Consider the following 13913-nt stretch of genomic DNA (forward strand, 5'->3'; position numbering starts at 1 on the left):
CTCAAAGAACGGAAAGATGAGAGGAGTGTATCGGATTATTTGAAAGACGGTTCACCAAGTTTTACTGAAGGGATGAGGCAGGTGACTCAAAAGGTGGTAAGGGGAAGAAAGCATTTAAGTTTAAATACTTGATGATACACGTGCGAAGTGCATTAATAAATTTGATATAGAATTTAGGCCACAGGCCACGTGCTGGGACCTATGAGGGCATTCAGCGCTGAAGGGGAAACTGGGAGTGGAAAGGTTTGAAAGGCGTAACAAGAACACCTCAAAGCAGTTGCACTATGAATCAATTGTTAAGGAGATGGTGGAAAGTAAGATGGAAGGAAGAGAATATGAAAGGAGGTACAGTAAAAAGTGTGAAAGAGGTTGCAGCTTCGAGTACCTCAAGTAAAGCCTAAAGTTACCGACGGCACACCCGCCGCCGCCCCCCCCCCCGGCCTACGGGGTCTATCAAAGAAGTAAATTAAATATAAGTAAAAACTTTTATTATTCCCTTTACCCTACCTTCCTCAATAGCTTCGATGTTTATTTTGCGCTCAAAGGTTATCGAATTCGAGGAGGAGGCTCAAGTGGGAAATTTGATTTCTTAATACCATTCAACTCATTTAAAGAATGCACTTCAAAGGCGTCTGCATTTCACTAACATCTATGAAGGTAACTGCTCAACCCCAACCGTCTCCAACCCCCCACCCCCTGATCATCCCAACCCCGTATAATATCCATATAATTGGAGCCTCAAAAAGTTGTGTCCAAATAATTGGAACCTCTAAAAGTTATGTCCATATAATTGGAACCTGAAAAATTTTATGTCCATATACTTGGAACCTCAAAAAGTTATGTGCATATAATCGGATCCTCAAAAAGTTATGTCCATATATTTGGAACAAAAAGTTATGTCCATATAACTGGAACCTCAAAAAGTTATGTCCATATAACTGGAACCTCAAAAAGTTATGTCCGTATAATTGGAACCTCAAAAAGTTGTGTCCATATAATTGGAACCTCAAAAAGTTATGTCCGTATAACTGGAACATCAAAAAGTTATGTCACTTAATTGGAACCTCAAAAAGTTCAAGTGATGAAGCAATTCTCTTGTACTTCAATAATTTACCTACATTTCTATCTACTTATTTATTAATTTACTAATTTTTTTTCTCATAACTGATCTCCTCTTTCTGTATTTCCTATTACATTCTGTTACTTCTTTCAAATGAACACCATATTCTTTGCAATCCCGAATTTCACGTCAGTGGCCCAGGTGGCCTTGCTCCATATGAATATGGGTTTATCTTCTCAATAATAATAATAATAATAATAATAATAATAATAATAATAACGTAACGTCAACTACCTGATAACTGTGACAAGATGAATCATAATTTCCTTAATGCATGCATAACCCGCCTACACGGAGAACTGCTTACCTAACACCTACAAAAAAAAAAAAAAAAAAACCTCACGCGAGAGAAATGTGATCTAATTCACCCAGAAAACCCAAAACCCAAACACTCTTCGGGAACGGACTTGAAAATAAGCACATTAAATGAAAATAAACAGCGGAGCAGAAATTAAAAACTCAATAATATAAAAGAGCCCGAGACACTTACCTGTTTTTTTGGAGCGGGAGTTGGAGGCACGCGAGGATAATTAAGCTGAGGGGGGGGTAACTTGACTGATAAATCCAACTCGGTTATAAGTTTACAAGCAACTCATTTTTTTCATTTTTGTTTATCGTTCACTTAGGCACATAGCATACGCTGAATTCATTTGGTTTCTACGGAGTTCCGAGGCTTTAACGGATTATTCATCATTCACTCCCTGAAAAAGAGATGGTTCACGGGTTATCAGAATTGCATAGATTAGGAGCTATAAATGTTTTAAGCAAATTCAAAATAAAGACAACATCACGCAAAGACAAAACTCCCTTCTAATAAACCTCATGCATGAACACTTACACTTGCAAACAGTACGTTAATCGATTAGTGTTATACATATATATATATATATATATATATATATATATATATATATATATATATATATATATATATATATATATAGCATGTATATATGTATGTATATATATAAAGTTAACCTACTCTGAACCACTGAAACCACTTGAAGAAAAAGTATTTTACCAATCAATGTGACAATCAACGTTCCAATGTGGACATTACCCCGTCCAGTGAGTACAGAAGCTGTTATACCGTTTGGATAAACAAGATACATGAAGATTACAAAAAAATCACAGATTAATCAGCAGTAAGCGAGAGAGAGAGAGAGAGAGAGAGAGAGAGAGAGAGAGAGAGAGAGAGAGAGAGAGAGAGAGAGAGAGACTTCATCAGCAGCCGAGGTCGAAACAGAAATTGACCTAGATAGAGTTCTTTTGCCCCGATTAAAAAAAAAATTACTCTGTAATCTCTCATAAAGTTGAACTAGCATACTTTCTGTTACGACAAACGAGTTAAATTTGCCGACAAACGAGTTAAATTCGTTAACATGAGACTCTAAGATTAACAGAAGTTATGCAAATGCTAACCTCTTTGCCCAAAAAAACCTACTGCATTGAAAAGAGCTCTCTCTCTCTCTCTCTCTCTCTCTCTCTCTCTCTCTCTCTCTCTCTATATATATATATATATATATATATATATATATATATATATATATATATATATATATATATATATATATATATATATATATATATATATATATATACTCGTATATATATGTGTGTGTGTGTGTATCTATCTATATATATACATGTAAACATCCAAATATAAAGATAGAGCCTACATGTAAATATGTATATATAATATACTGTATTTACAGTATATATATATATATATATATATATGAATGTCTTCTACTGTAATATGAATGTCTTCTACTGTGTAATATGATGATATAAGAAGGCCTATAAAACACTATTTGAACGTTGCAATGTTCAAATAGTATGGGCCTTCTTATATTCATATATATATATATATATATATATATATATATATATATATATATATATATATATATATATATATATATATATATATATATATATATATATATATATATATATATATATATATATATATATATATATATATATCCTGCAGAATAACCTCCTTGGAGGATGTCGCCTCTCAGAACCCGTGCGTCACACTACAGCAACATGAAGTAGCAGCTTAATTGACAGGATGGCTTTTCTATATCCTTTACCCCCTCTGGAGAGCGTCAGAGGCTCATAAGAGGTGGGTCCTACTGTGCGGTGAAGGAACGAAGGTTTTAGTGCCCCTCTGTAAAAGAAAAAGAGTGGGGGTGCCTAAATGACCAGTCGACCAGTAGAAGTGGAGACGGGTGTAGTGGTGACACACTCGGCGTCAGCACAATGAACGCACAGCGATGGTACTACTATTCTTTAGGTCTAGGTCTAAAGACCTTACTTAAGGTGTTCACATGTATATCTGGGTCTGGGTTAAGATTCAGGACCCCAAAATCAGATAAGAATGACCATAAGACTAATTCATCCTCGCTTCTAGGCCTATTCTAAATTAACATCCTAAAGAAATTAACGAAAGCAGTCTGTACCTTACAGCCCCCACAGCCTCTGAAGTCTCAGAAAACTTGTGAAATTCACAAGGAGCAGAATAAAAGGTGAGGAGGATATTGCCAATAATGGTTGAGATACATGGCCAGGATTAAGTGTCCCCTCTCTTCTAAATGAGAGTGCTCTCTCTCTCTCTCTCTCTCTCTCTCTCTCTCTCTCTCTCTCTCTCTCTCTCTCTCTCTCTCTCTCCACACACAATGGTTAAGTAGCCAGGGAAGACTCAGAACGAAAAGCGAGAGGGAGATAAATGCAGAGTAAAATATGGGCGAAGATCCAAATTATACCAACATTCCCTTACTGGGTATTTAACTTTATATATATATATATATATATATATATATATATATATATATATATATATATATATATATATATTATATATATATATATATATACATACATATTTTATATATATATATATATTGCATGTCCTTGGTAATTCCAATTACAGTAAAGTAAATTCGAAAAAGTCTTGAAAAACATCTAACTTCAAGAAGCAACAGCAACCAACTAATTTAAAACGTCCCAGGAAGCAAAGCTATATTTAATATAAAAAAAGTGAGACTAACGCGTTTCTGGTCCCTTTCTTTCAATTATTATCAATATATTTTATAAGCAATTTTTTGCTTCGTGTTTACCGCTACTTTATAGAATTTTTGTCAAGATTTTTACATGTCTTGTATTATTTTCATCATGCAAGGCTCATAACTATTAAGGGAGAATTTTTGAATGCTCTAAACATGTGCTCCACTATTCATTGATTATTTCAATTTTCATTCCTTTACCACAATCATCAACATCGTCACCCAAATTGTGTTGTTGATACGCACATTTGACATCCTATTACTTATTGATTCATCATCACGACTACACTCAAGTATTCTAATTTATACTGTTTTTATTACTGATTATTACTTTCAGAATCAGAAACATTATTAAATTTTATCATACAGATACTATCATTAACGAAATTTACCCCAAAAATCTTTCGATCTCTCGTTACACCTCAGTCTATGCTGGTGATTGTCACAACTATGTAACAGACTGTCACTGGGTTCGCTAGTTTCCGGATGATGGGGACAAACACCATGACAATGGAATGGTAAAATATTCGCATGCCAATCACGGCTATTTCGGGAGCGTTTCAAAATGTTAAATTGACCGAGGATAATAACGTCTGCGGGGCACTGTTGTTGCTATGCATATATGTGTTTTATCTACAAACAACAACACTTGTTCGTGCAGTGAGAACTTAGCAATGACAACCTGAGCCTATTATATCAAATTCTCCAAAAAGTTGTCAGTGCTAAGTTCTCCAAACACTTGTTCGTGCTGTAAGATCTTACCACTGACAAGTTCCTCGTTGGACGGGACGATATCGTTCTCGGTTAGCACTTTGGTGGGCCTGCGTTCGATTCTCCGGCCGGCCAATGAAGAATTAGAGGAATTTATTTCCGGTGATAGAAATTCATTTCTCGCTATAATGTGGTTCGGATTCCACAATAAGCTGTAGGTCCCGTTGCTAGGTAACCAATTGGTTCTTAGCCACGTAAAATAAGTCTAATCCTTCGGGCCAGCCCTAGGAAGAGCTGTTAATCAGCTCAGTGGTCTGGTTAAACTAAGGTACACTTAACTTTTACCACTGAGAACTTTTTGAAGATTCTCATATAGGCCCAAGTTTAAACTGTTCATTTTGTACAGTTTTTAAAGAGATGTCAGTTCCCCTTCATGTGGTCATCTTGATGCAAAAAGACCTTATTAGCCTAGTTAGACGCTAATTTTAATTTTAGGACCTAGGCCTACCTGATCTGGGCCTGGTGACTTTCCTTGGTCTGACTTTGGTCTAGGCCTAGATATCATGATAAGATCAATAAAGCACATAACTACAAAGTCTTCAAGCTGACAATATACGTAGACCTTGCTTGCTGTTGACAAGTTGTCCTACTTGAGAAAAAAAAACAGGGCTGAATATATCATCTAATCAAAATATCATAAACATAATAAGCATTACCTAAAAGTACCAGTTTTTTACAGTTATTTATCATGATTTATGTGCTTACATAATGCAACTGATTTAAATTTTACTACTTTTCACGTTATCCGAAAGTAAATCCTCCTTTCCACAGGCCCCAACCTGTTTATTTTCATCATGATCAATGAGAGGTTTAAGGAAAACCTACACATTTAACATCATCAAATGCCACTATGCTATGGTCGTTAAAGCAGCGTTTCGTAGCCGGCTAAATTCACTCGGTCAGTACATTTCATGCTGTCTAAGAACAGTCAAAACCGCCGTCATAGACTGGGGCCTTTTGATAAATGCATACAAATGAATACACAGCGTTTGTCGGCACCGAATTACCATGTGCTGGTGTCAACGACGTTACTATTTATAGATTCTGTGTATTGCTACTGGTGTAGCCTGTGACGCGGGTAGGCACCTGGAATACTCTGTTACTGTATTTTTCTTCAATGTACCTCAATTACGGGGCTTCTTCAACACGTGCTAATGGCCAATTTCTTTAAGATATCGCCAGTGCTCATGTAAATAGCCTTGAGCTATATATACCTCCTTTAGACACTTGTGGTTCAGTAGGTTTTACATGTGTTCAGGAGTTGACAAAAATAGTGGATAATTTTTTTCTCTCTCTTCTGCACAGGAGTTCTGCGTTTTTACTTCTTTCTGCCCTTTTTATGCTTAAGATCAATTTACCCTTTTACTTTATTACCATAACAATTACATTTTTTCGTTGTTTTAGGCCGACTGATTTTAGCAAAATCTCAACAATATCAAACTATCACGCCTCCTTCTTTCCCTCAAACTACAGGAAATCTAATTTTGCTCCCTGTCTTGTGTCTTTTACGTGTTTTAACCACAAATCTTTGAAAATGCCTACCACCAAGCAACTTACAATATGATTAGCCTACATTTCTCCCCTTATGATGCACTAATTAACCTATACGAGTCAACTAGAGTACCCAAACCTGAGTGTTGGACTATTACAAATAAAAAGTAAATTTCATCTCTGAAAGCTTACTTGCAAGCAACAATCCCTTGAATTTTTCCTTTGTTCTTACGTGCATACCAAAATAAATAAATAAATAAATAAATAAACTAACCTCCTGCCTCATATTGAGCTGTTGTAATCAGAGCACACAAGAGCCTATGCAGGTGAAACTAGAGACCTCAGTGGACATTATCCAACGAGCGATTAGGTAATAAAGCCGTTGAGCTTAATAGCCGGTCTCTATTAGTACGAAGTTGAGGAACAAGGCTGTATTTTATGTAATTGCTTTTCTTTAGAAAGAGCAGTTTATTAATAGGGTTTACTTTTATATTTATATAAATTTTCGTAATTCACATCCATCTCCACCACCTATAGGCTAAAACCGAATATGATGGAAAAAATCCTAGTTTCTACTTTAGACTATATTCTTCTTCATTGTGGACTTTACCTACCAATACTGACATTACCTGCAAGAGAAATGTTACTAGTAGTTGTGATGCTTACTTGTAAAAAATCAGGACAACAATCAACATTAACAATTTCTTAATCAAAACATGATTACTTTGAAAAACAAGCAGCGAGAATATTCGGCAACATACTAAGCCAAATTAACTGAAACTACTAGATGAATGCTTTTGTGCATAACTATAATTATTCTGTAAAAACAAATCGCAACCAACATTTAGTAAGTTTGTAATAAGTAAAAATATTACACAATGTAAACATAACACACAGTGTAAAGATTCAAATGCTCAAGTTGAAGCGAAGACCTTTACACTAAAACTAGCCTACTCAATCTTAGTAAGAGCCGACAGGCCAAGTAACTACGTGCACGTCTTAGGCCTAAGCTTAAAGAAAAAAGAAAATAAAAAAGCGATCAACTAATCCTTTCAATTAGAACAGGTTAAACCTAGTCCATTCACAAGAGAATGTAAGCTCAGGTATGAAAAGAGTTGATCCTTTTCAACAAAAGCAAATATATAAGGCTTTCAGACGCTCCTACCTAACCTGTAGGCCTAAGGGGTGAGTCACTGATATCGTAATCGGTGAAAGCTATTATGCAAGACACCACCAATGCTTCATATAAACGTGAACTTTAAAAAGGTTTCGTCAAAAGTAGGTTATTAATTAATGGTAATAGTACATTTGCTTATTACTGTAACCCTAAAATATTGGCCTAGTAAATTAAAATAGCCTCTACACATTAATCTAAGTACGTGCGCATACTTATACTTCTTAACACATCTACAACTTGAACTTCCTTTGTACCTGCATATACGTAGGCCTAAAAGTACACGCACGCAATATAGACTACACGCCTACGGTAAGCGATAAACCAATATCTCAGGAGAAGACATCTACTTTGCATAATGCTAAGTCTGCAAATAAATTCAAGAATTCCATTATATACCTTTCATCCTTTTGGCGAATAAAATACGACTTTTATTGTAGGATGCAATAACTCTAACTGCATATAATACAAAGATAATATGGATTTTGCAAATGTCCACATTATTCGTAATGTCATTAAACACATAGCATACTGTGGTCTGTGTGGTATATGTTGATTAAAATCAAATTTTTATCCTAGAATTTAATTTTAAGGAAATATGTTGCAATGGTTCCGCAAACTGGTCTACGTTAATATATGACTTCCTATAAATAAAAATTTAACTGTGCATGTTAAATTGACCTATTACGGCATGTGTTCTTGTGCAACAACAAGGTAAATAACAAGCATTTTACATTAGTAGTGGCGTTACTAACCCCATGAACCTCTTTCATAATTTACAGGATATCATGCGTTCATTACAAAAGCTAGCAACGTTTGTATTTCAAGTATAAAAGGTATTGGTTGCGAAACACTGTACAGACACCTCCCGAGCAAGTGCTTTCGTAAGCCTTGCATGCTGCTTGCAAGACAATAAAGGATACACCTCATGATGAAAGACTTGTGTATTTGTAGTTTCATTATAACCACAAGAAATTACTTGAGATCAGGCATCTCTCTTTACAATCTATCGAGAGTTTTCTAAACCTAGACCTAAGTAAGCTTAGGCCTAAATAACCTCGCAGCAAACAGCATCCATCATTCCCCATAATTCCACTCAGATAAAACTCGGTTTTCGTGGATTCTAAAATAAAAAATAAAAGACTTCGTAATATCATAAAATGGTTAGGCCTAGGCTCTCTGGACCTTGGGGTATTCTACAGCAGAACCCAGAATAACGTAATAGCGTCATGGCGAATAACAATTGCACAACTAGGATGCTCTCTGCTTACTAAATTCAGGCAGAGAGCTCTTGCCGTCACAATACTTGACATTGAAAACAGCCAAGAAAGAAACCTGTAGCGCATCGATTTTACGTATTTCCAAACAATGACACCATATTAGAGAGAGAGAGAGAGAGAGAGAGAGAGAGAGAGAGAAGACTACATCTCGGTTCTTGATCCTTGACTGTTATTACCCTGAAACAAACAAAAAAATCACATCTCTCATGCTCCATTTGTTTATAATAAATAAATAAAAATTAAAATATCTAAATCTAAAACTACGAGAGTCGCAGAAATGAACTTTAGGCACTCATGCGACATCCACTACCATCAAAGTTTCTCACATGTTATTTCACTGGGGAAAAATCTGCTCTTTTTCCACCAAAAGCGACACTCACTCTTAATATCACTTACTTAAAGTGTCGTCAAAGCTAAGTACATCCGTGGCGAAAATTACGCCAAAGTTTTAATTAGTATTTCATTAGTATTTCACAGACACCACTGTTAGCGGTGCGCGCGTACATCCACACTCTCTCACTGTTCAAAGGACACTGATGATTTCGGCTTACGTTAGACCGAAGTTACCGAAGTCCGACTCAGTCGCTCGGGGACTGATAGTACACACCTCTCTCTCTCTCTCTCTCTCTCTCTCTCTCTCTCTCTCTCTCTCTCTCTCTCTCAGATAGTTAGATAGCTCGTTAGGTTTTGCGAATGTGCGCTTTATCAACATGTTCTCTCGCAATCAATCGAAATCCGACTCGCTCATGGAATGATATTACACATACACTCTCTCTCTCTCTCTCTCTCTCTCTCTCTCTCTCTCTCTCTCTCTGATAGACAGCTCGTCAGGTTTTGCAAATGTGCGTTTTATTAACACGTTCTCTTGCATCCAAGAATGTTATATGGTGGCTTTTTCTTAAATATTCAAGACAAACAAGAATAATGTGTTTTTATTACCGGATGTTTCCCAAGTAGCTGTTTGCCCTGCGCATATCAACACTGAACATAGCATTTTAGTTGAACTGTAAGATGAAGCACGATCTCACATTTTTAAGTTGGAGATTATGTCCTTTGCGTAGCTATTGTGAAACGATTCATGTAACTTAATATATATAGAACGCCTAAAACTAACTTTTTCGCTTGCACGGTGTTTCAAACATTCGTTATTTTCCCGTCAGACTAGATTATTCTTATGAATTTAGTTCTCCGTAGCGTGATATTTATATTTATCTATCTATCTATCTATCTATCTATCTATCTATCTATCTATCTATATATATATATATATATATATATATATATATATATATATATGCGTGTGTGTCATACTACGGAGAATTTAGATTTATAAGAATAATCTACAATAGTCTGACAGGAATATATATATATATATATATATATATATATATATATATATATATATATATATGTATACATTGTATATAATTTATATATATGTATATATATACATATATTATATATAACCATTTTCTGAGATGACACCAAACCAGGAAACCGTATAAAGTTCATTACACCTTATCACTCATTATTAGAGAAATAATACTGGACACGAATGATATTCAATGTTATCTTACATATCTTATAAATTCAGCGTTATCTCATAAATCTCCCACGTTTCCGGCACCATTTCAGCAACGATACCATATGGGAAGCAATCATTTTATCACATTCTGCATTCGCCAACCGCGAAACGCGTCTCACATTTTAACAGGACCCTCGGCCCCAAATAGCAGCGTATGCAAATAGCGTCCAGCTGCATCTCTAATTATGACCGTGTGTTTGGTGTATCACGTGAGAGGGTTGCTAGGACCACGGTCTAGGAGGAAGACGTTCTTCAGATCTGGCAAGATCTTTTCGGAGCTTGCTACGCGGCTGGGGAGATCAGTACTGACTCTTTGTGCTGACAGGGACTAAGAGTTATGCTTACTTATTATCAACAGTGCTCTGAGGACTGGTGATGGATTAGAATAATAATGTTTACATAAATAAAGAGATTTTTTTTTGAAGATCAAAATAAGTGATTTATATCTCGTCAACCACACACTCATTTCCGTCAAGAGAAAATGTCAGTGGACAAAAAAATACGTAGAGAAAATGGCAACATTGTCATCATCATCTGCTGTTGTCTTTTGCGCGCGCGTGCTTTTGTGCGTGTGTGTGTTTACTCTGAAGATCTAGTTTTATAAACAACGTATTACAGAATTATGCTGTCACAATTTGGATATTTTAAATATTGTACATCACATTTTATTGAAAATTTTTAAGACCTATCAGGGCATTATACTGAACATAGTACTAGCCTATAGGATCTCCAAGACCTCTTCTGCTCTCCAAGAAACAAAACAACATTTATACGACGAGAGAGAGAGAGAGAGAGATGTATATTTTGCTTTTTTTTTTTAGACCTTTCAACGCAACATACCAAAGTATTAGCTTTTAGTACTGCCCCCAAGACCTTCTTCTCTCTAAGATGAAAAGACAATTATAGGACGAGAGAGAGAGAGAGAGAGAGAGAGAGAGAGAGAGAGAGAGAGAGAGAGAGAGAGAGAGAGACAAACATATATAATTTTTTTCTACTTAAAGAAGGAATTAAAGATATTCTCAGGAATAAACAGAATTACCTCAGAAGCAATGAACTCATTTTTGCCACTCTGTTTGGAACTTCAGATAGATTAAATATGTACGGTATTGTCAGCAACAACAGCAGTTTAGCTGATTCTTCTCTCTCTCTCTCTCTCTCTCTCTCTCTCTCTCTCTCTCTCTCTCTCTCTCTCTCTCTCTCAATACATTTCCTTTACAGGGACATATCTAAAAAAAAAAAGGTCACAAAAACTTCGAAGAGCTTGCTTAGGACTATAACTAGACTCAAGAAAGATTAGCTTTGACTTATTTAATTGCAAACGCCCCTCAACAAGGAACTGCAATGGGCAATCAACTTGAAAAGAATATGGATTCGATCCCCTACTGAAAGCTGCATAGGAAAGTAAAATTTGTATGATATAATATATTACATAAAGTTAACGTACAGCAAGGATATTCTTTGTCAAAATGGGCCTATTTTTCACTGCGGTCCAATAGAATGTGGTGAACCTGTGTGTGAATAGCAGAGATTCTGCTGACAGAGCAGAAACTAAAGATCAATATATTACTCCAGGTTAGAAGCTATGAACTCTGTGTAACTGTACAACAGGACGAAGATAATTTCCACAAAAACAGGTGCAGTGTTGTGTTAAAAAAAGTCCTTTGTTGTGACGTTGCTATGAGCAGACCTACTGAAATAACGAGAGCTTTTTCTAAGAAGAATACGAATTAAAAGATTCTTACTCTTCAGTGTACCATTATATTCAAGAATATATTCTCAACGGTGCACGTGGGATCCTTTTTCATAATATATAACCATAACTTGTAATGCCAAAATGCACACTATTTTGGCAGTTATATCATAATGTCAAAACCGAGACGAAATATCTGCAAATGATTATACAGTAAATGTCTGGCACGTGCTCTTTAAAACGACATTAGTTGTTTGGTTCATTATAGATACTTTGCTCTCATTAAATATTATATAGAAAGATAGACAGGCAATTTCCTCTCAATTTACATAAACCCAAACGAAAGCCTCTTTCTAAACCGCAGTACATGACTTGACACTGGATGTTAGCACACACGGTTGACCGAGTCTCATAAGCTTCTTAAGGGGCTTTAGGAGAAAGAGAGACAAACTCTGCACGGAATACTCATCACCACTTACCACCAAACCCTTTTTATTCTGAAGGAAAACAAATTCAGCTCTTGCTCGGTCTAAAGAATCTAAACGGTCGGATCCCTTCTAGACGCTAAACGCAGCCCACCCCACCCCTCCATCACGTACTAGATTCTTAAACGGAGTATTATCCCTTAGCACCGGCAAACGGCGTTGAATAATAATAATAATAATAATAATAATAATAATAATAATAATAATAATAAAGTATCTCTTTATAAACAGACCTGACTGTGCTTAGCTCCAGAATCAGTTGATATAAATGAGAAATTTATACCCTTATGTCACTGCTCAGATTAACAGCGGCTCAGTGGACTAGATGCACCCAGAGCTCTCTGTCCTAGACTGATGTACGAGTATGATGTATATGTGTATGTATATATATATATATATATATATATATATATATATATATATATATATATATATATATATATATATATATATATATATATATATATATGTTTGTGTGTGTGTGTGTGTGTGTGTGTTTATATACATATACTGTATATATTTATAAAGAGATAGATATGGTTACTCTTCAGTGAAATGAACTGGAAAGTAAGCATTATCAATTTACCTGTAATGACTGAGTCGATGCAATCGACTCGACGAGAAAAGTCGAACTTGCCAAAATTTAATCTCCTCGGTAAATTTTCATAGGTCTAAACATCTTTTTAATAAATACTGGCTTCAGGAAGGAAAAGCCGTGTTGTCTGTTTATTTCTTTAAGAGTTTCATTTTTTTAACCCAGTAAATTATGTACTTGGTAAAAATATAAAAAATACAAATGACTGAAACCGTATATAGATTTCAAAAATAATTCTTTACTTAGCGATTTATCACTTGTCTTTCTACTGGTATTGGAATATGAAATTTAGGCCAATGGTCAACCGCTGGGACCTATGAGGTCATTCAGCGCTGAAACGGAAATTGACAGTAAAAAGGTTTGAAAGATGTAACAGGAGGAAAACATCTCAAGTTGCACTATGAAACAATTGTTAGGATACGGAGGAAAGAGAATATGAACGGACGTAACGTAAAGGGAATGAAAGGGGTTGTAGCTAGGGGCCGAAGGGACGCTGCAGTGAACCTTAAGTAATGCCTACAGTGCATTGCATGAGGTGCACTGATAGCACTACCCCCTGTGGAGCTATGTTGCACATTATAATTTCGACTGCTGCATCTTCGCTTGAACTTCTGAAGTTCCAATTGCACGATATACCCAGGGAAGCTGTTC

At 35.7% G+C, this 13913-nt stretch overlaps 1 protein-coding gene across 3 annotated transcripts in view; it reads right to left on the bottom strand.

The window, feature by feature from the left end:
• The window catches only part of LOC136856613 (serine-rich adhesin for platelets-like), an 812762-nt gene extending 803320 nt beyond the window's left edge, over positions 1–9442 (bottom strand). The window contains exons 1-2 of one of the 3 annotated variants that reach the window (XM_067134541.1): positions 9304–9442; positions 1611–1821 (exon numbers count right to left, since the gene is read on the bottom strand). The gene's annotated coding sequence lies outside the window, so the exon portion shown is untranslated. Of the gene's footprint in view, positions 1–1610; positions 1822–9287 lie in introns of all 3 variants that reach the window. The other 2 variants (XM_067134542.1, XM_067134543.1) reach the window with 2 other exon arrangements.
• Positions 9443–13913: the final 4471 nt, after the last annotated feature.

Source organism: Macrobrachium rosenbergii, chromosome 36 (genome assembly GCF_040412425.1).
Source record: "Macrobrachium rosenbergii isolate ZJJX-2024 chromosome 36, ASM4041242v1, whole genome shotgun sequence".
In the NCBI taxonomy this organism is placed as follows: Eukaryota; Metazoa; Arthropoda; class Malacostraca; order Decapoda; family Palaemonidae; genus Macrobrachium; species Macrobrachium rosenbergii.